Below are 21,259 nucleotides of genomic sequence, written 5' to 3'. Positions count from 1 at the left end.
GTATAATCAGCTCCAGTTTCAGCCACCTCATTAGAACTGATTCAAATGTATTCTTTTTAATGGCTGAGTAATACTCCATTGCATAAATGTACCACAGCTTTCTTATCCATTTGTCTGCTGATGGACATCTAGGTTGCTTCCATGTCCTGGCTATTATAAACAGTGCTGCGATGAACATTGGGGTACATGTGTCTCTTTCAATTCTGGTTTCCTCGGTGTGTATGCCCAGCAGTGGGATTGCTGGGTCATAAGGCAGTTCTATTTCCAGTTTTTTAAGGAATCTCCACACTGTTCTCCATAGTGGCTGTACTAGTTTGCATTCCCACCAACAGTGTAAGATGGTTCCCGTTTCTCTACACCCTCTCCAGCATTTATTGCTTGTAGACTTTTGGATCGCAGCCATTCTGACTGGTGTAAAATGGTACCTCATTGTGGTCTTGATTTGCATTTCTCTGATAATGAGTGATGAGCATATTTTCATGTGTTTGTTAGCCATCTGTATGTCTTCTTTGGAGAAATGTCTATTTAGTTCTTTGGCCCATTTTTTGATTGGGTCGTTTATTTTTCTGGAATTGAGCTGCATAAGTTGCTTATATATTTTTGAGATTAGTTGTTTGTCAGTTGCTTCATTTGCTATTATTTTCTCCCATTCTGAAGGCTGTCTTTTCACCTTGCTTATAGTTTCCTTTGTTGTGCAGAAGCTTTTAATTTTAATTAGATCCCATTTGTTTATTTTTGCTTTTATTTCCAGTATTCTGGGAGGTGGATCATAGAGGATCTTGCAGTGATTTATGTCGGAGAGTGTTTTACCTATGTTCTCCTCTAGGAGTTTTATAGTTTCTGGTCTTCCATTTAGATCTTTAATCCATTTTGAGTTTATTTTTGTGTATAGTGTTATAAAGTGTTCTAGTTTCATTCTTTTACAAGTGGTTGACCAGTTTTCCCAGCACCACTTGGTAAAGAGATTCTCTTTACTCCATTGTATATTCTTGCCTCCTTTGTCAAAGATAAGGTGTCCATATGTGTGTGGATTTATCTCTGGGCTTTCTATTTTGTTCCACTGATCTATATTTCTGTCTTTGTGCCAGTACCATACTGTCTTGACGACTGTGGCTTTGTAGTAGAGCCTGAAGTCAGGCAGGTTGATTCCTCCAGTTCCATTCTTCTTTCTCAAGATTGCTTTGGCTATTTGAGCTTTTTTGTATTTCCATACAAATTGTGAAATTATTTGTTCTAGCTCTGTGAAAAATACCGCTGGTAGCTTGATAGGGATTGCATTGAATCTGTAGATTGCTTTGGATAGTATACTCATTTTCACTATATTGATTTTTCCAATCCATGAGCCTGGTATATTTCTCCATCTATTAGTGTCCTTTTTGATTTCTTTCATCAGTATTTCATAGTTTTCTATGTATAGGTTTTTAGTTTCTTTAGGTAGATATATTCCTAGGTATTTTATTCTTTTTGTTGCAATGGTGAATGGAATTGTTTCCTTAATTTCTTTTTCCACTTTCTCATTATTAGTGTATAGGAATGCAAGGGATTTCTGTGTGTTGATTTTATATCCTGCAACTTTACTATATTCATTGATTAGCTCTAGTAATTTTCTGGTGGAGTCTTTAGGGTTTTCTATGTAGAGGACCATGTCATCTGCAAACAGTGAGTGTTTTACTTCTTTTTTTCCAATTTGGATTCCTTTTATTTCTTTTTCTGCTCTGATTGCTGTGGCCAAAACTTCCAGAACTATGTTGAATGTAGTGGTGAGAGTGGGCACCCTTGTCTTGTTCCTGACTTTAGGGGAAATGCTTTCAACTTTTCACCATTGAGGATAATTTTGCTGTGGGTTTGTCATATATAGCTTTTATTATGCTGAGGTACGTTCCTTCTAGTCCTGCTTTCTGGAGCATTTTATCATAAATGGATGTTGAATTTTGTTAAAGGCTTTCTCTGCATCTATTGAGATAATCATATGGTTTTTATTTTTCAATTTGTTAATGTGGTGAATTACATTGATTGATTTGTGGATATTGAAGAATCCTTGCATCCCTGGGATAAAGCCCACTTGGTCATGATGTATGATCTTTTTAATGTGTTTTTGGATTCTGATTACTAGAATTTTGTTAAGGATTTTTGCGTCTATGTTCATCAGTGATATTGGCTGTAGTTTTCTTTTTCTGTGGCATCTTTGTCAGGTTTTGGTATTAGGGTGATGGTGGCCTCATAGAATGAGTTTGGAAGTTTACCTTCCTCTGCAATTTTCTGGAAGAGTTTCAGTAGGATAGGTGTTAGCTCTTCTCTAAATTTTTGGTAGAATTCAGCTGTGAAGCCATCTGGACCTGGGCTTTTGTTTGCTGGAAGATTTCTGATTACAGTTTCAATTTCTGTGCTTGTGATGGGTCTCCTAAGATTTTCTATTTCTTCCTGGTTCAGTTTTGGAAGGTTGTACTCTTCTAAGAATGTGTCCATTTCTTCCATGTTGTCCATTTTATTGGCATATAATTGCTGATAGTAGTCTCTTATGATCCTTTGTATATCTGTGTTGTCTGTTGTGATCTCTCCATTTTCATTTCTAATTTTATTGATTTGATTTTTCTCCCTTTGTTTCTTGATGAGTCTGGCTAATGGTTTGTCAATTTTATTTATCCTTTCAAAAAACCAGCTTTTGGTTTTGTTGATTTTTGCTATGGTCTCTTTTGTTTCTTTTACATTTATTTCTGCCCTAATTTTTCAGATTTCTTTCCTTCTACTAACCCTGGGGTTCTCCATTTCTTCCTTTTCTAGTTGCTTTAGGTGTAGAGTTAGGTTATTTATTTGACTTTTTTCTTATTTCTTGAGGTATGCCTGTATTGCTATGAACTTTCCCCTTAGCACTGCTTTTATAGTGTCCCACAGGTTTGGGGTTGTTGTGTTTTCATTTTCATTCGTTTCTCTGCATATTTTGATTTCTTTTTTGATTTCTTCTGTGATTTGTTGGTTATTCAGCAGTGTGTTGTTCAGCCTCTATATGTTGAAATTTTTAATAGTTTTTCTCCTGTAATTGAGATCTAATCTTACTGCATTATGGTCAGAAAAGATGCTTGGAATAATTTCAATTTTTTTTGAATTTACCAAGGCTAGATTTATGGCCCAGGATGTGATCTATCCTGGAAAAGTTCCGTGAGCACTTGAGAAAAAGGTGAAATTCATTGTTTTGGGGTGAAATGTCCTACAGATATCAATTAGGTCCAACTGGTCTATTGTATCATTTACAGTTTGTGTTTCCTTGTTAATTTTCTGTTTAGTTGATCTGTCCATAGGTGTGAGTGGGATATTAAAGTCTCCCACTATTATTGTGTTATTGTTAATTTCCCCTTTCATACTTATTAGCATTTGTCTTACATATTGCGGTGCTCCTATGTTGGGTGCATATATATTTATAATTGTTATGTCTTCTTCTTGGATTGATCCTTTGATCATTATGTAGTGTCCTTCTTTGTCTCTTTTCACAGCCTTTGTTTTAAAGTCTATTTTATTTGATATGAGTATAGCTACCCCTGCTTTCTTTTGGTCTCTATTTGCATGGAATATCTTTTTCCAGCCCTTCACTTTCAGTCTGTATGTGTCCCTTGTTTTGAGGTGGGTCTCTTGTAGACAACATATATAGGGGTCTTGTTTTTGTGTCCATTCAGCCAGTCTTTGTTTTTTGGTTGGGGCATTCAACCCATTTACATTTAAGGTAATTATTGATAAGTATGATCCCGTTGCCATTTACTTTATTGTTTTGGGTTCTTGTTTATACCCCCTTTTTGTGTTTCCTGTCTAGAGAATATCCTTTAGCATTTGTTGGAGAGCTGGTTTGGTGGTGCTGAATTCTGTCAGCTTTTGCTTGTCTGTAAAGCTTTTGATTTCTCCTTCATATTTGAATGAGATCTTTGCTGGATACAGTAATCTGGGCTGTAGGTTATTCTCTTTCATCACTTTAAATATGTCTTGCCATTCCCTCCTGGCCTGAAGAGTTTCTATTGAAAGATCAGCTGTTATCCTTATGGGAATCCCCTTGTGTGTTATTTGTTGTTTTTCCCTTGCTGCTTTTAATATTTGTTCTTTATGTTTGATCCTTGTTAATTTGATTAATATGTGTCTTGAGGTGTTTTGCCTTGGGTTTATCCTGTTTGGGACTCTCTGGGTTTCTTGGACTTGGGTGATTACTTCCTTCCCCATTTTAGGGAAGTTTTCAACTATTATCTCCTCAAGTATTTTCTCATGGTCTTTCTTTTTGTCTTCTTCTTCTGGGACTCCTATAATTAGAATGTTGGAGCGTTTCATATTGTCCTGGAGGTCTCTGAGATTGTCCTCATTTCTTTTAATTCGTTTTTCTTTTTTCCTCTCTGATTCATTTATTTCTACCATTCTATCTGTTTCACTAATCCTATCTTCTGCCTCCGTTATTCTACTATTTGTTGCCTCCAGAGTGTTTCTGATCTCATTTATTGCATTATTCATTATATATTGACTCTTTTTTATTTCTTCTAGGTCCTTGTTAAACCTTTCTTGCATCTTCTCAATCCTTGTCTCCAGGCTATTTATCTGTGATTCCATTTTGATTTCAAGATTTTGGATCACTTTCACTATCATTGTTTGGAATTCTTTATCAGGTAGATTCCCTACCTCTTCCTCTTTTGTTTGGTTTAGTGGGCATTTATCCTGTTCCTTGACCTGCTGGGTATTCCTCTGTCTCTTCATCTTGGTTATATTACTGCATTTGGAGTGGTCTTTCTGCATTCTGGCAGTTTGTGGAGTTCTCTTTATTATGGAGTTTCCTCACTGTGGATGCGGTTGTATCAGTGGCTTGTCAAGGTTTCTTGGTTAGGGAAGCTTGTGTCGGAGTTCTGGTGGCTGGAGCTGGATATCTTCTCTCTGGAGTGCATTAAGTGTCCCGTAATAAGTTATGAGATGTCAATGGTTTTGGAGTAATTTGAGCTCCCTGTATATTGAAGCTCAGGGGTGTGTTCCTGTGTTGCTGCAGAATTTGTGTGGTATGTCTTGCTCTGGAACTTGTTGGCCCTTGGGTGGTGCTTGGTTTCAGTGTAAGTATGGAGGCGTTTGATGAGCTCCTATTGATTAATGTTCCCTGGAGTCAGGAGTTCTCTGATGTTCTCAGGATTTGGACTTAAGCCTCCTGCTTCTGGTTTTCAGTTTTATTTTTACAGTAGCCTCAAGACTTCTCCATCTGTTTTTGAAGACAATGGTCTGCTTTTCTGGGTGCCCGATGTCCTCTGCCAGCATTCAGAAGTTGTTTTGTGAAGTTTACTCAGCATTGAAATGTTCCTTTGATGAATTTGTGAGGGAGAAAGTGGTCTCCCCATCCTATTCCTCTGCCATCTTCATCATATATGATATTATACACGTTTCAATGCTTTTCTCCCAAATCATCCCACTTTCTCCCTCTCCCAGAGTCCAAAAGACTGTTCTATACATCTGTGTCTCTTTTGCTGTCTCAGGTACGGGGTTATCGTTACCATCTTTCTAAATTCCACATATATGCATTAGTGCACTGTATTGGTGTTTCTCTTTCTGGCTTACTTCACTCTGTATAATCAGTTCCAGTTTCATCCACCTCATTAGAACTGATTCAAATCTATTTTTTTAATGGCTGAGTAATACTCCATTGTGCATATGTACCACAGCTTTCTTATCCATTCATCTGCTGATGGACATCTAGGTTGTTTCCATGTCCTGGATATTATAAACAGTGCTGCAATGAGCATTGGGATACACATGTCTCTTTCAATTCTGCTTTCTTCGGTGTGTATGCCCAGCAGTGGGATTGCTGGGTCATAAGGCAGTTCTATTTCCAGTTTTTTAAGGAATCTCCACACTGTTCTCCATAGTGTACCATGCCCCTTTTGTTGAAAAAATCCATTTAGATGAAATCTATCTATCTAGGGTGTTATGTCAGAACTGTAAGTGAAAAAGTCTTTGCTTTTCTCACCTTGAAGGGTTGGTCTCCTGTTAACCTTACCATCCCATAGTAACTACAAACTAAAACTATACACAGCTGTACATACGCATGCATTTGGAACCATTGATTCAAGAATATTTATTGTGTATGCCATGTGGTACTGTTCTAAGCACTGGGAACATATCAACGAATAAACAAAGGTCCTTGTGCTTGTGACATTAGCATTCTAAAAGAGAAAGTTAGAAAATAACTACAAAATACAGTAATGATAAATAAGTTAACTAGAGCTTTAAGTCAGGTGTTAAGTTAGAAAAAATCAGGGCAAGGTTAAGGGGGTTGGGAGTGTTGGGGGTGCACAGGGATAAGGTGGCAATTTTATATTTTTGCTTTTGAAAAAACTACTTTATTGAGGTATAATTGACATACAAAAAGCTAGTCATATTTAAGTATGAAACTTGATGAGTCTGGAGATATGTATAGATCAGTGAAACCATCACTGCTCTCAGTATCATAAATGTATCTATCACCTCCAAAAGTTTCCTCTTTCTTTTTTCTTTCCTTTCCTTTTTTCTTTTTTCTTGTGGTGAGGTGGCCATTTTAAATAGGTGATCTGTGTAGGCCTTGTTGAGAAGGTGGTATTAGAGCAAGACATAGAGGAGGAGATGGATTTAGTTAGCAATTGTGTCTGGAAATAGTGGTCCAGGCAGAAGGAATAGCTATGGTAAACTCCCTAAAGCAAAAACATTCCTGGTGTGTTCAAGTGGACCCCAGAGGTCACTGTGGCTGGAGCCGATGGAGCAAGGGGAAAGGAGTAGAAGATGAGGTTAGGTGGATAATAGGGAGCCAAGCCATGTAGGGTCTTGGTGTCCCTTACAAGGTCTTTAGTTGTTATCCCAAGGGACATGAAGATCAGACAAGCAACATGATCTGACTTATTTTTTTAAAAGACCCCTCTGACTGGACAGCAGGGGAGAAAAGAGAGAAGCAGGAACATTGATCAGGGCCTTATTCTAGAATCCAGACAAGAGATGATGGTGGTTGGATTTGGGAGCTGAGGATGTGCTATGCTTGTGCAGCTGGAGATTTATTTTATCCAGCAAACATTCATAGATACTGGCTGTGTGCCAGAATGCTTTGGTGACCAGCTGAGTAACAGTCCCTCCCCTACTACTATAAACAGCTAATGGTAATCGTTAACATGGACAGAGGGCTTGCTGCAAGTCAGGTTGGCTTTAAGCTCTCGAGAGGTATTTTCTCAGTTAATACAGACATACCTTGAGAGCTCAGGTGCCACTGTTGTCCCCATTTAAAGGTGAGGAAAGTCAAACACTGAGAGAGTGAGTGAGTAGCCCGAACTTGCACAATCAGGCAAAGTAAGAAGTCATACTCATGGGGCCGGGGTGCAGACTGCCCCCCTTGGTGAGCATGATGGGGATGTTATATAAAAGGGTGATGGGGGACATATGAAAGGATGGAAGGAGAAAGTGACACTGAAGCTGATTCATTTTGTTAGGGGTTGGGATGCCTTATAAAGTTAGGTAAATAGAGTTTTCCATTATCAATCTTCTTTTCCAGCTATTCCTACACATTAACAAACAAGTTATCTATACAGTTTCTTTAATACTTTATCCAGATGTGATCCCTGCTATGCAATCTCATTTAAATCGGTAGTGCTCAGAGACTTCCCTGGTGGTCCAGTGGTTGAGAATCCACCTTTCAGTGCAAGGAACATGGGTTCAGTCCCTGGTCTGAGATCTAGGGTCCCACATGCTGCAGTGAACTAAGCCAAAACACTGCAATTAGAGAGAAGCCCGAGCAGCGCAATGAAGATCCCAAGGGCTGCAACTAAGACCCACAGCCAAATAAATAAATTAAAAAAAAAACAACAACAACAAAGGACTCATTTCCCATCCAATTCACATCTGAGCATGAAGTTCTTCTCATGAGTGTCCCCCAAATAGAGTCACTTCACAAGTCAAACTACTGGACCCCATGCACCTAGAGCCTATACTCCACAACAAGAGAAGCCACTGCAATTAGAAGCCCTCGCACTGAAGCTAGAGAGAAGCCCTCGCTCTCCCCAACGAGAGAAAGCCTGCGTGCAGCGACGACCCCCACCCCCACCCCAAAAAAGAAAATACCATTTTTGTTTAGATTTTTGTTTTTTTGACTTGTGAAGTGATCCCAAAATTCCTAACCACTGTACCTATCCTTTATTTGGTGGGGGGGGGGGGGGGGGGGGCTCCAAAATCACTGCAAATGGTGACTGCAGCCATGAAATTAACAGATGCTTACTCCTTGGAAGGAAAGCATATTCAAAAGTAGAGACATTACTTTGCCAACAAAGGTCCATCTAGTCAAGGCTATGGTTTTTCCATTTTGGTCATGTATGGATGTGAGAGTTGAACTGTGAAGAAAGCTGAGTGCTGAAGAAGTGATGCTTTTGAACTGTGGTGTTGGAGAACACTTGAGAGTCCCTTGGACTGCAAGGAGATTCAACCAGTCCATCCTAAAGGAGAGCAGTCCTGGGTGTTCATTGGAAGGACTGATGCTAAAGCTGAAACTCCAATACTTTGGCCACCTCATGCGAAGAGTTGACTCATTGGAAAAGACTCTGATGCTGGGAGGGATTGGGGGCAGGACGAGAAGGGGACGACAGAGGATGAGATGGCTGGATGGCATCACTGACTCGGTGGACATGAGCTTGAGTGAACTCCGGGAGTTGATGATGGACAGGGAGGCCATGGGGTCTCAAAGAGTCAGACATGACTGCGCGACTGAACCAAACTGAACTGTACCTATCCAATGTACCACGGAAGTCCTGCATGTTCTGATAAACAGTGCATTTTTGATTGTTCTACAAATTGAACAAATGATTTAGTCTTAGGTGACACTGGAATAGAAAAAGATTCAAATGTTTGAGTTCCACAAACTCAATCCGCTTCTGTCCAGAACTCTCTATTTAGTTTACTTCAAAATAAGATAGGAATGTCTTGGCACGTGATGTCTAAAAGTAGGAGAATGCACTGACTTCTTGAGCAGGTAATGCCCCAGATTTCCAGGGTCAGAGCTAGCTTGGGCCACTGAGAAGTGGCCAGACTTTGAAGCCAGACTGGCTTGGGATTAACCAGGGTGATGCAGTTGATTGCTCATCAGCATCACTGGGAGTGAATTTACGTGACTTTCTTTCTCAGGGACAATGTTGCCATAAACTGTTTTGTGAGATATCAATGACTTGTCAAGGAAAAAAGGTCTTTGACTAAGTATTGTAGCTCTTGGAAGGGCAAAATTTTGGGAAATCCCACCCAGATTCCTGCAGGATGCAGACAGATGTCCATGAAGAGCATAAGCAGAGCAATTCAAAACCCATAGAATCATGCATGGTTCAAGCCTGCATCACATGCAAAAGGAGTGGTACTTTGCCCTCAGAGCCAGGGGCCCTGAAGGCAGTCAGAGAGGAACAGGAGAACTTGTTTCCCCAGTTGGCCTTTGTACCCTCTCTATTCCAGTATTTCTAAGTGGACAAAGGTCCAGTGTACTCAGTGGTTCCAAACCAACACTTAGTGTCACAAAAATATATAGAGCTAGTAATGGACCCAGTGACAGTGATGGTTCCAAAGCAAAATTGGGAGTGAAGTGGCCTCAGTGCTCAGTAAAAGGTGGTACATCTATAAAAGCCAAGATCTTATGTGTTGGGGGGACAAGTGGGGGAACAGTGCGAGTGCTGCCAGGAGATGGCCAGAGATGAAATGGACTGTGAGGGGAAAGATGTCTGAAAGTCAATGCAGGAAGGGAGGGATAAGAGAGGGGAGGGGGGACTGGCTGGGGGCCCCGGGCGGGAACAGCAGCCCTTCTTTCAATGCCGTGTGCATCCCTGCCTGAAGGTGGCACCTCTCGCTCTGAAAGATTCCTGTGAAGATTAAGAAGCCTTGAAATACATTTTTGGAAGGTCAGTTCACATCTGTTTTCTATTTGTCATGTTCTGTCAGCACTTCTGTGAGAACAGAGCCATTACACCAGCCCTAGAAGCCAAAGGCAGTCCGATCCTCCAGGCCTGGCACCTTCCAGGCCTCAGTCAGTCCCCCCAGTGGAAGAAGAGCTCATCCAGCTTCCACGCTCTCTTAGGGATGCCCCCACTAACCCTCACCTGTACACTGTGCTTCAAAGAGCAAACAGGGAAAAGAATTCAACTGGGTAATCAACTGTTCTCCTGCCAGTGAAACAACATGGCAACAAACAATTTTGAGGTTTTTCAGTCCTCTGGTGTGTTTAATTTGCTATCTAGCAAGCAATAGAAAGAAAAAAAAAAAGAAATTCTCTGGATTGTTATATTTACAGTCTTCTAGCTAGGGAACTGGAGTTTGCTGGAGAGGCTTATTGCAAAGTGATTTCTGATCCCAGAGAAAGACCCAGAATGCAGTAACACTCACAGTGGCCTTGTGATGTTTATCAGAGTGGTGAAGATTGCCAAATGGTGCTTATCAGTGTTTGAAGGCACTTATCACAAGTAAGGAAAGATTTCCATTGATGTGGTTCAAAGGGCAGCTCGACACGCACTGTGGGTCACGTTCCCTGCCCACCTCCCTGCAACCCTCCCACCACCATCAGATGACCTAGGCGAGCTTCACCAAGGTCTGGATTCAATATCACAAGGTACCTATGACAGTCCACTCCCTTCTCAGGGCTGTGTGTAGTGACCAACTTCCATTGCTTAATTTTGATGGTAAGAATACACTCAGTGGGAAATGGAAGGTTAGATTCTAGTTTGATCAAGGTTGAATTATCAGATCTTGGCTGAATATCTTTGAAGTTTTGGAGCAGATGAGAAAGGACGACCAACTCCTAAAGCATAAAGTCTGCGTGGGTGGGAGACTAAAACTTCTGTGACTAAATTCTTTGCTTTTCAAGTCCAATCACTGTGTTTTCCACTAAGAATTCTGTGATGATTTAGGACTAGCTTTAAAGTGGGGAACGATTTCATTTTATCAATCATTGTCCATGTGCTGTGTTTCTAGCACTGTTTATTTATTGGCGTCTCTGTAAAAATAACAGCAACCACTTGTTATTGTGGAAACAGTCCCAGTGCAAATCAGCAGGGCTTAGTTTGATGCTGGCATTTTTGTTGCATGCCTCCCCAGAAATCCTTTACTTAATATTTTTGCAATAGGAAAAAAAAAAAAAACACAGTAAAAGCTTTGAAGCCAGATGTCCCTTTTAAAAAGTGCTGATGGGGAATCTTTTCTCATATAGAAAGAGATGTCAGTTAAGATGGTCAAGTAAAGTCAGTTATGTTTAAAGTATCTGACTTTTTTTGTTTATCTTAGTCAAATAAAGCTGTGTATTCTAGTGAAGAAATCAAAGGTCATTCTGAAAAATTTCTGGTGATTGTCTTGTGTTAGGAAGCCATATTAGCAGTGACTTTAGCCTTGGCAGGTGATAATGCTGTTCTAGTCCTGTTTGGAGGATGGAAGACTTCCAAAATCTAAGTCAGTTTTGGACTATAGATATTTTGCTTGCAATTTGTATAAGGCACTTTACTTGTTTTCTGATCGGCACCAAATCTTGATTGACAATTCTCTATCCCTCTTTTTAAAGTGTCAATAATAAATAACTGCTGATCTAAAATATATACCTATCAACAAAGTGATGTATGTGTTGGAGGGAGTCAACAACCAAGAATTAGAGTGACTTCACTCCAGTGTTCTTGCCTGGAGAATCCCAGGGACGGCAGAGCCTGGTGGGCTGCCATCTGTGGGGTTGCACAGAGTCTGACAAGACTGAAGTGACTTTGCAGCAGCAGCAGCAGTTGGTTTTTCCTCCACATATTTCCCTTGATAGAATCCATTCTTGAGTGACATTTAACTCTGGTTCATCTGTTTCATATCAAAGTATAACCCACATAATCTAAATATATTTGGGCTAACCCTTCAACCTTGCTACCTTATCAGCATCATCATTGCCAATAAGTTTTAAATATGGCTGAGCTAAGTTTCACTTCCCTTGTAGCTCAGTCAGTAAAGAATCTGCCTGCAATGCAGGAGACCAGGGTTTGATCCCTGGTTCAGAAGGAGCCCCTGAAGGAGGAAATGGCCACCCATTCCAGTATTCTTGCCTGGAGAATTCCATGGACAGAGAAGCCTGGTGGGCTACAGTCCATGGGATCTCAAGAGTCGGACATGACCTAGTGACTGAACTCAACTAACTTTCACTGCAAACATTTCTCCCACCTACCTCTCTAACTATTCTTTTTTTTTTTTTGGTGCTCAATTCAAGTATTATATCCTGTGAAGCCCCACTTTCCCATTCTTAGTCATCCCTCCATGAATAAATCCCTCCTTCCTTTGCATGTACCTCTACTGTGCTCATCAGACTTGAGAAATCCATCAGGGCTGGGGCTGTGCCTTGTCCACATTTGTATGCCAGCATCTGGCTCATTGTCTGCTGTTATAGAAAACTTGTCTAAATACTTGTTGACTGAAATGGTGCCATGTGCCAAATACTCCACTGGGATGAAAGATGCTCTCAAGGAGCCTACAAGACAGTGCATCAGAGAAGACTTGGCCATAAATACAAAGTAAGAATGTGTGTGCCAGGTGGCATTATCAGTGAAATGCATGAGACGGGCCTGGAAAGATGTGGGGAGAACCTTACAAACAATGGACCTGCATCAGCAAAGGGAGAAAGCATGAGGTATCTTCAAGTTGTCTAGTGAATTTCAGGTTGTCCAGGTGACATTAGGTAGGTGTCAGGAAGCGATTGGGAGATAAGGTTGGAAACCTAATTGAGTTTGAATGGCTGAAAGTCATGTTTTAGATTTTCTTTTTCAAAAGATGGCGAACTACTAAAGGTTTCTGATCTACCAAGCATGGTGTGGGGAGGATGAACTGTCATTGCTTTGAGGTTTAAATATAACTGGATTGCTGAGAAGAATGTGGACAGGAACCTTGACTAACTGCATGTTTCATTCTCTCAGGTACTGAATGCAGAACAGTAGAAGGGCATAGTCACAACACTGTTTCAGAAGGATGATTTTGCCAGGGTGTAAGGAATGAGATAGAAATGAGCGGCGGGAGGCAGGGAGGCAAGTTGGGAGGCCAGAAGTTTTGAGGACCTGAAGAAATGCTTCGGATATCAGAGGAAAGGGGTGGAGTGATTTGCAGACTGCATTGCAGTGAAAACTCCATCAACAGTTAATTAGGCACCTGGGTAGTTGGAAGGAGGGGTGGAAGGCATGATAATGAATTGTGTTTCAGATATATTAAAACTGAGATGCTGAAAACACATCCTGGGGATGTTTCCAGCAAATCATTGGAGATCTGTGAAAAGAACATCAGAAAGAGATGTTAGAGAGATATTTGGCAGCTCTTCACATTAAAGGGATAGATGCCAACAGTCACATGACTTGATGAACCCTTGGAGATGAAAGGGGCCCTGGATAGAAAATAATAGGAATTTTAGGAAAAGCGTTCATGTAGGGGATGGAAATAAAATAGCCAGCAAAACTGGCATTATGGAGCTAATAAAACCAGGAGCTTATGTGCTAAGAAAGCCAAACTGGATGTGGTCTCTTGAGAGGATAGAGAGATGAAGAAACTTCAAGGACAGTGGGATGGAGCATCTACTGCTGTATCTCATCACTAGCAGATCACCAGGAAAATCCCTTCCTTTCAAGAGGGAACTTCCAGGTGAAAGACGGACAAAACCAAACTCCAGCAAGGGACTGCAAATTCAAATGCTTATAAGAACCTGGCAGGTGATATACTGTGTGTACTAAGTCACTTCAGTCATGTCGGACTCTGTAACCCCATAAACTGTAGCCTGCCAGGCTCTTCTGTCCATGGAATTCTCCAGGGAAGAATATGGGAGTGGGTAGCCTTTCCTTTCTCCAAGAGATCTTCCTGACCCAGGGATCAATTCCAGGTCTCCTGCATTTCAGACAGATCCTTTACCATCTGAGCCACCAGGTAAGCCCTGGCAGGTGATTGAAGTGAGCAAAGATAGTCAGAGGAGACTATGATGACCTACTGATCACATGCCCCATCCACAGCAGTTGTGTCTAGACCATTGTTGCCATGTGGAAAGGCTGGCCCAGGGCAGCCAGCTGTCTGATCTTTACAAAGACCAAAATCCCTTTTTTTTTTTTTTTTTTGTTAAATTTCCCAAGTGGAAAAACTCTGTGGGAGTCAAGTGGAACTCTTCTATCAATTGTATCTGGTTTCTGAGCCACCAGTTCCAGCAACCTCTACTAGGTTTGAAGGCAGTGACCACAGGACAGGAGTCTTCCGTATATAAGGCAGTGCAAGAGTAACCAGTCTGATAGGTGCATTAGAGACTGCAGTGCTAGCTGGTGTCAAACAGACGATTAAAGATTCTGGAGCAAGAAATCCAAGGAGCAGGTCAGAGGCATGAGCTCTTTAGGGAAAACAGACACCTTTTCCTTTCAGGTGACAGTGATGAAGAGAGTGAAAACAAAGAAATGTTAAATGTTGGGAATGGAGATTGAAGCAAATGAGGGAAGATTAAAAACTTTGAACTTCATGTCATCTATGGACTCTAAGAAATAGAGATTACCTATTGAGGATGAGGGAAGTGAAGACTACACTTGGGCCTTGGGAGAGTGGGGAGTATTTGTGATAGTCCCTGGTGTCAGGCTTCACCAAGTGACAAATTAAGCAAATAAAGACCTGGTTAAGATTGATCACATACATCTACAGGAATCTTCCATTTAATAGGATGTTTCAAGTGGCTTCTGCATTCTGGGTGCTGAGATAAGCCCTGGGGATTTCCAGTCAGATTAAGGATGTAGAGGAAGAAATACATTATTACCACAAGGCTATCAATGTCATAAAAGCGATGCTATTGAGAAAAAAAGGAGGAATGTCTTGGCAGGCTTTTTGAGGAGGGCGCATTTAAGTCTATGTTTGAAAGTTAAGTTGTAGCTGCTATGAAGACAATGGGGAAAGTCAGAAGTGACAGTACAGAAAACACAGGAAGTAACAACAGGCATGATGTATGCTGGGAATTCCAGCTAATTCCATGTGTCTGAAACACAGTGCCCTTTGCAGAGTGAGAGGAGATGAAATGGATGAGTTAACATGAAAAAATACGAATGGTCATGGAACCTGGACTTGCCTATGGATGAGGAAAAGCCCTAGAAGAATGTCAAGCATGACAGTGACATCATCAACATGTTTGTTAGAGCATATTGGCTAGAAGCAAGAAGGTCAAGAAGGAGGCCAATTTTGATCGGCAGTTAATTATGTGCAAAAAATACTCAGCCATGGAGGATATATCTTGATTGATTGAAGTTAGTAATGATAATCTGTCTCTCCATCCACTGATATTTTAAAACTTTTTATTTTATATGAGAGTACAGCCAATTACTCCAATTGATGCTTTCAAACTGTGGTGCTAGAGAAGACTCTTGAGTGTCTCTTGGACAGCAAGGAGATCAAACCAGTTAATCCTAAAGGAAATCAACCCTAAATACTTATTGGAAGGAGTGATGCTGAAACTGAAGCTCTGATACTTTGGCCACCTGCTGCAAAGAGCCAGCTCATTGGAAAAGACCCTGCTGCTGGGAAAGATTGAAGGCAGAAGGAGAAGAGGGTGACAGAGGATGATTCAATGGACATAAGCTTGGGCAAACTCCAGGAGATGATGAGGAAGAGGGAAGCCCGGTGTGCTGCTGTCCGTGGGGTCCCAGAGAGTTGGACACGACTTGGTGACTGAACAACGACAGCCAATTAACAGTGTTGTGATAGTTCATGTGGACAGCAAAGAGATTCAGCCATACATATATATGTATCCATTCTCGCCCATACTGCCCTCCCATCCAAACTGCCACCTAACGTTGAGCAGAGTTCCCTGTGCTATACAGTAGGACCTTGTTGGTCATCTGTTTTAAACATAGCAGCATTCACTGATTGATCTAAGTTGGGACTTGCAATCCACTTTAGGTTCAGTTCAGTTCAGTCACTCAGTCGTGTCCGACTCTTTGCGACCCCATGAATCGCAGCACGCCAGGCCTCCCTGTCCATCACCAACTCCCGGAGTTCACCCAAACTCATATCCACCAAGTCAGTGATGCCATCCAGCCATCTCATCCTCTGTTGTCCCCTTCTCCTCCTGCCCCCAATCCCTCCCACCATCAGGGTCTTTTCCAATGAGTCAACTCTTCACATGAGGTGGACAAAGTATTGGAGTTTCAGCCTCAGCATCAGTCCTTCCAATGAACACCCAGGACTGCTCTCCTTTAGAATGGACTGGTTGGATCTCCTTGCAGTCCAAGGGGCTCTCAAGAGTCTTCTCCAACACCGCAGTTCAGAAGCAACAATTCTTCAGTGCTTAGCTTTCTTCACAGTCCAACTCTCGCATCCATACATGACCACTGGAAAAACCATAGTCTTGACTAGATGGACCTTTGTTGGCAAAGTAATGTCTCTGCTTTTTAATATGCTATCTAGGTTGGTCATAACTTTCCTTCCAAGGAGTAAGTGTCTTTTAATTTCATGGCTGCAGTCACCATCTGCAGTGATTTTGGAGTCCAGAAAATAAAGTCTGACACTGTTTCCACTGTTTCCCCATCTATTTGCCATGAAGTGCTGGGACCAGATGCCATGATCTTCATTTTCTGAATGTTGAGCTTTAAGCCAACTTTTTCACTCTCCTCTTTCACTTTCATTTAAGTTAATAGGGTATAAAAGGATGCATACAAGGAGCCTCTAAGAACAAATTGTTTGAAAAGAAGGAAATGCTTGAGAAGAAAGTTTCTATTGTCTCTTTCCTTCCTCTGTTTCTAGATGTTGCTCTGTGGAGATGTAATGATTGGAGCTGCAGCAATCATTTTGAGATCTGTGTGGTCTAGTTTGATCGAAGAAAAACAGGAGCCGGCACTCCCTTCCTTTTCCCCTTCTACCTCAATGGACCACTCTGGGCAACATGATTCCAAATGGCTTGACCAATCAACACACTGTTTTCTGGGGAAACCAGAGCCAATTCCCTAAAAGACCACTTTGCATTTGCTATTTCTCTATCCTTGATCAACTTACATTTTATTCTCTCACACTGCTCTGGAATTGTATTCCCTTCTTTCCACTTAGTTAGCATATACCCTTTCCTCAACTTCAGTTTTCTAGGGTAAGACAAAGATTCTATTATCCAGAATCAGTTTTCTTATTGTATATTTGAAATACATGTATTGTATATTTGTGGATGCCACTTGAGTTTGAATTCTCTTTCAAACATAGGCAAAGATGCACCTGATTTTTTTAAAGCTTTTTGTTTTAAGTAAATTATTATCTGTGAGGGACATTTATCCAAAATCTCCCTCTCTATTTTTTTAAACACTCTTAAAGGAGGTGAAACAAGGTCTCAAGGGCAGTAAATGAACTCCTAGGATAAGTAAATATTTAACTGTCCTTGACTTTAAACATTAAATTGTTAGTTTGAACTCGACAATGATTTTTTTAAGTGGCATTACTTCTCAAGGCATCAAGCCTGTTTGGCAAGTTCCTTTAAAGAGGGTTGGAAAAATAATTGAAAGATACATAATTATCCTTTGTTTGATGTTTGGTTATCTTAATGTCATCTAATATTAATGAAAGCTATAGCAAGTGATTGGAATATCCAAATTATTTTCTTTTGACAGATGTGGATACTATATATTTTTTTAAACATTATTCTGTTAATCACAGACAACTTTTTGATGCAGTTAAATTTGTCTTCTATTGAACATGTGTAGGAGTTATATATAATTAATAAAAATATCCTTAAGGGGGAAAATGAGGCTTCAATCTCAGTGGCAGCATAATCATCTTGAGTTCATAAATACCTCTACCTGTAGGGGTCTGGAATCATTAACCAGGATAAATGAAAGACGTAATTGAGTATATTAACCTACAATAATTTTATCCAAGATAAAAAACAAAGTGTTAACCAAAATGTTAGCATATTGCTAAACTACCCAGAACAGAAGCACATATATAAAACAGGAAAAATTGAGTCTGCTCTGGAAAGGACCAACAGAGTTGTACAAGTTGAAATGGTCCCATCAAGAAAAACAAAACAAAAACAGGACATGATAACTCTAGCAAAGATTACATTCTTGATCATTTGAATTTGAATTTCAAATTACTCAACAATACTTTCTTGAGACTAGAAAAACTTTCAAAACTCCCCCAAAAGACATTGGTAAATAATAGCACTCATACTGAAATATGTACATGTGAAACACAGTCAACTCTTAACTGTCCTACTAATGGATAAGCGTACAGTAGACCCAAAATCAATCAGCAAATGTTTATTAAATGCTCCCTGTGGGAATTTGCCTAGAAATCAACTGCCTAGGATCCTGCAGCCATGTTCCCTAATCAAACTGGAAATTGCCACTTTGATCTATGATCTATTTTATAATTGTGTTTGCCTAATCACAAGGCCCTCTGGAGAAGAGAAATAGGGAAGGAATGATAAAGGAGATAGGACGGTTTAAGGGAGGAGAATTTTAAGAAGACAGTGACTTAAATATTGCCCCAGGAACGAGAAGAATAAGGAAAAGACTTTGGAATTACTTAGAAGCAATCACCAGTGTTCTTCAAAAGAGCAATTTCAGACACTTCAACTTCTGACCAAATGAAATCATTGAAACTGGAATTAATCTTGAACAGCTGGAAAATGGAAAAAATATATATATATATGAAACAACTGTTTTCAGACTTTGTAAAACAGGCATTGTGGGACTGTGACCCCTGAGAAAAGATGGCCCTAAGATGGCCCTGACTTTCTGCCCTGAGACACATGCCTGGCCATGGAGTAGGGAACCCATATAAACCACAATGATGGTCTTGAATTGAGGAGGCAAAGACGGGAGTTCAGGATACCTAAAGCTGATGGAAGCTCTAGGGCAGAGTTGCAGGGAGAAGGAAGCTACCTAGAAAGAAAGTTCCAGAAATCAGTATAGGTTCATTTTGAATCTTTGCTGAATACAGTGAAACTCCATAGTTTGGTAAAGAGGTTTAGGAGCTGTGAGCTGAACAGTTTCTGAGCTTACACAAGGAAAACTGCTCAAGTTCTGACTAGCCAGAGAGGAGTGTTCTTGATGATCACTAGGAACATTCAATAGTGACTAGAGAAAGGCCATACTTTAGGAGTCTTACTAAACTAGTCCTGGAAGAAAGGATACTTTATATCTGCCCTAAAAAGGCTTAAAAGCAAGCCCCCAAAGGACCAAGTACCCTTTACTACCTGTCACAATAAAACACAAATCTTTAAGGAAAAGCAACAAAATCTAGACACTCAACAGTGCAAAATGCACAATTTCCAGTAAGATATTACTAAACATGCCAAGAAGCAGAAATATGTGACCTATATCCAGGAGAAAAATTGCTCAAAAGAAACAGACCCAGGAATGATAGAGATGCATAGAATTCACAGACAAGAATGTTAAAGCAGCTATTATGTTTGACTATTTAAATGAAAACATGGTCAGTGAGGAGGGGAATGGAGGACATTCAATAAAAGAGAAATGAAGTTTCAACAGAGAAGTGGAGAGGGATATCAGACTGAAAAAAAGGGAAGGGATAAAGAGGGCAAGATGAAGATAGTGGGCAAACACCGATTATTTAAGAAGTCTGACTTCATAAATATGTATGTATGACAAAGACTGAAAGGGCAGCAAGACCTGTCAAAGGCTTGGGTTGTTGGCTTATTTATTTATTTTCTCCTAGGGGGAAAAAATGGGAAGCTAAAAATGAAAACTAAAGAAAAGAAAGTTGTTGGGGGAAAAAAAAAATGTTTACTTGTTAGAAAGAAGAACTTCAGTGAGGTTAATGGCCTTAGGAAGCTTTAAGAGAGAAAACTCTTACCTCTAAGGAGAGCAGAAATGATTTTTTTCCCTGAGATAATGGAAAGAAGGTGAATATAAAACAGAAATAGAAAATTCAAGGGAATTAAACAAGGTAATTAAGAGTGAACAGTAGGCAAAACCATTCACTAAGAGGCTGTCGGATTGGGGAATCCAATGAGTGAGAAAATGAGAAGAGGGAGCCTGAACCAGTGATTGAGGAAAGCAAGCCTCAGAGAAAATATCAGGTAAATAAAAGGATTTCAAAGGTGTAACCCCATAACAGCCCCATTTCCCCCAAACACTGTGAATTGATTGGATGCCAGTAAGAAGGAAATTCTGAAATGCAAAGGAGGGGTTTGAGTTCAAATGCTAAAAGAAAGATGATTTCCATTTTTCTTTTAGTATATAAATCCTAATGAAAACTTTCTGAGAATAATAATGTGGAGGGGGTTAGAATTGTGAAGAGACTGTGGACTGGAAAAAGAAGAAGGAAAATGAGAAGTCGGGAAAACTTTGGATGAACAAAGCAAGGGTAGAATGGCTGTGAACATCAGACTATTAAATTTTTACTTTTGAAAGTACATTTGTAAACTTGGATAATAACTATGCATAAGTGGTATTTGGTTGCAATAAAAACTACAAAGTCAGTTACATATTTGTCTTGTGTGGTGAGATGAAGAGTCAGGGCAGGAGTCAGACAACATAATGTTGTGTCTGGTCTTTGACACTGACCATCTCTATGCTCTAGTCATCTCATCTCTCTGTGTTAGCTTCTACATCTGTAAAGTGGGCAGAATGCCAGTTATGCCTATTTCAGATGAACTTGCACAAATCGGATTTGAATATACATGAAAACACTTTGTATGCTGTTAAATGCTATGAAGCATAAGATAAGTACAGACTTTTTCTGTGCTTTCTACCAGCTCACAAAGACGTTTCTTTCTCTTTGTCATTGTTCAATCACTCAGTCACGTCCAACTCTTTGTAACCCCATGGACTGCAACATGCCAGACTTCCCTGTCCTTCACTATCTCTTGGAGTTTGCTCAAACTCATGTCCATTCAGTCGATGGTGCCATCCAACTATCTCGCCCTCTCTTGCCCCCTTCTTCTCCTGCCCTCAATCTTTCCTGGCATTTCAGGGTCTTTTCCAATGAGTTGGCTCTTCGCATCAGGTGGCCAAAGTATTGGAGCTTCAGTTCAGCCTCAGTCCTTCCAATGAATATTCAGGACTGATTTTCATTATGATTGACTGGTTTGCTTTCCTTGCTGTCCAAGGGACTCTCAAGAGTCTTCTCCAGCACCACAGTTTGAAACCATCACCCAACCATCCAGTGGGATGATTCCACTCCTCATGTTGGACTTGTCGCATCACTCCACCCACTACCTACAACTGATTGGATCAGGATTGAACATCAAATCCTAGATGGACCCATCAGATTCTCTCTTCTGAGAATTTAGAATTGGGACCAAGAT

This window comes from Budorcas taxicolor, chromosome 5 (assembly GCF_023091745.1).
Source record: "Budorcas taxicolor isolate Tak-1 chromosome 5, Takin1.1, whole genome shotgun sequence".
Taxonomy (NCBI): domain Eukaryota; kingdom Metazoa; phylum Chordata; class Mammalia; order Artiodactyla; family Bovidae; genus Budorcas; species Budorcas taxicolor.
The sequence above is the reverse complement of the archived record's forward strand: the minus strand, read 5'-3'. Positions refer to the sequence as shown.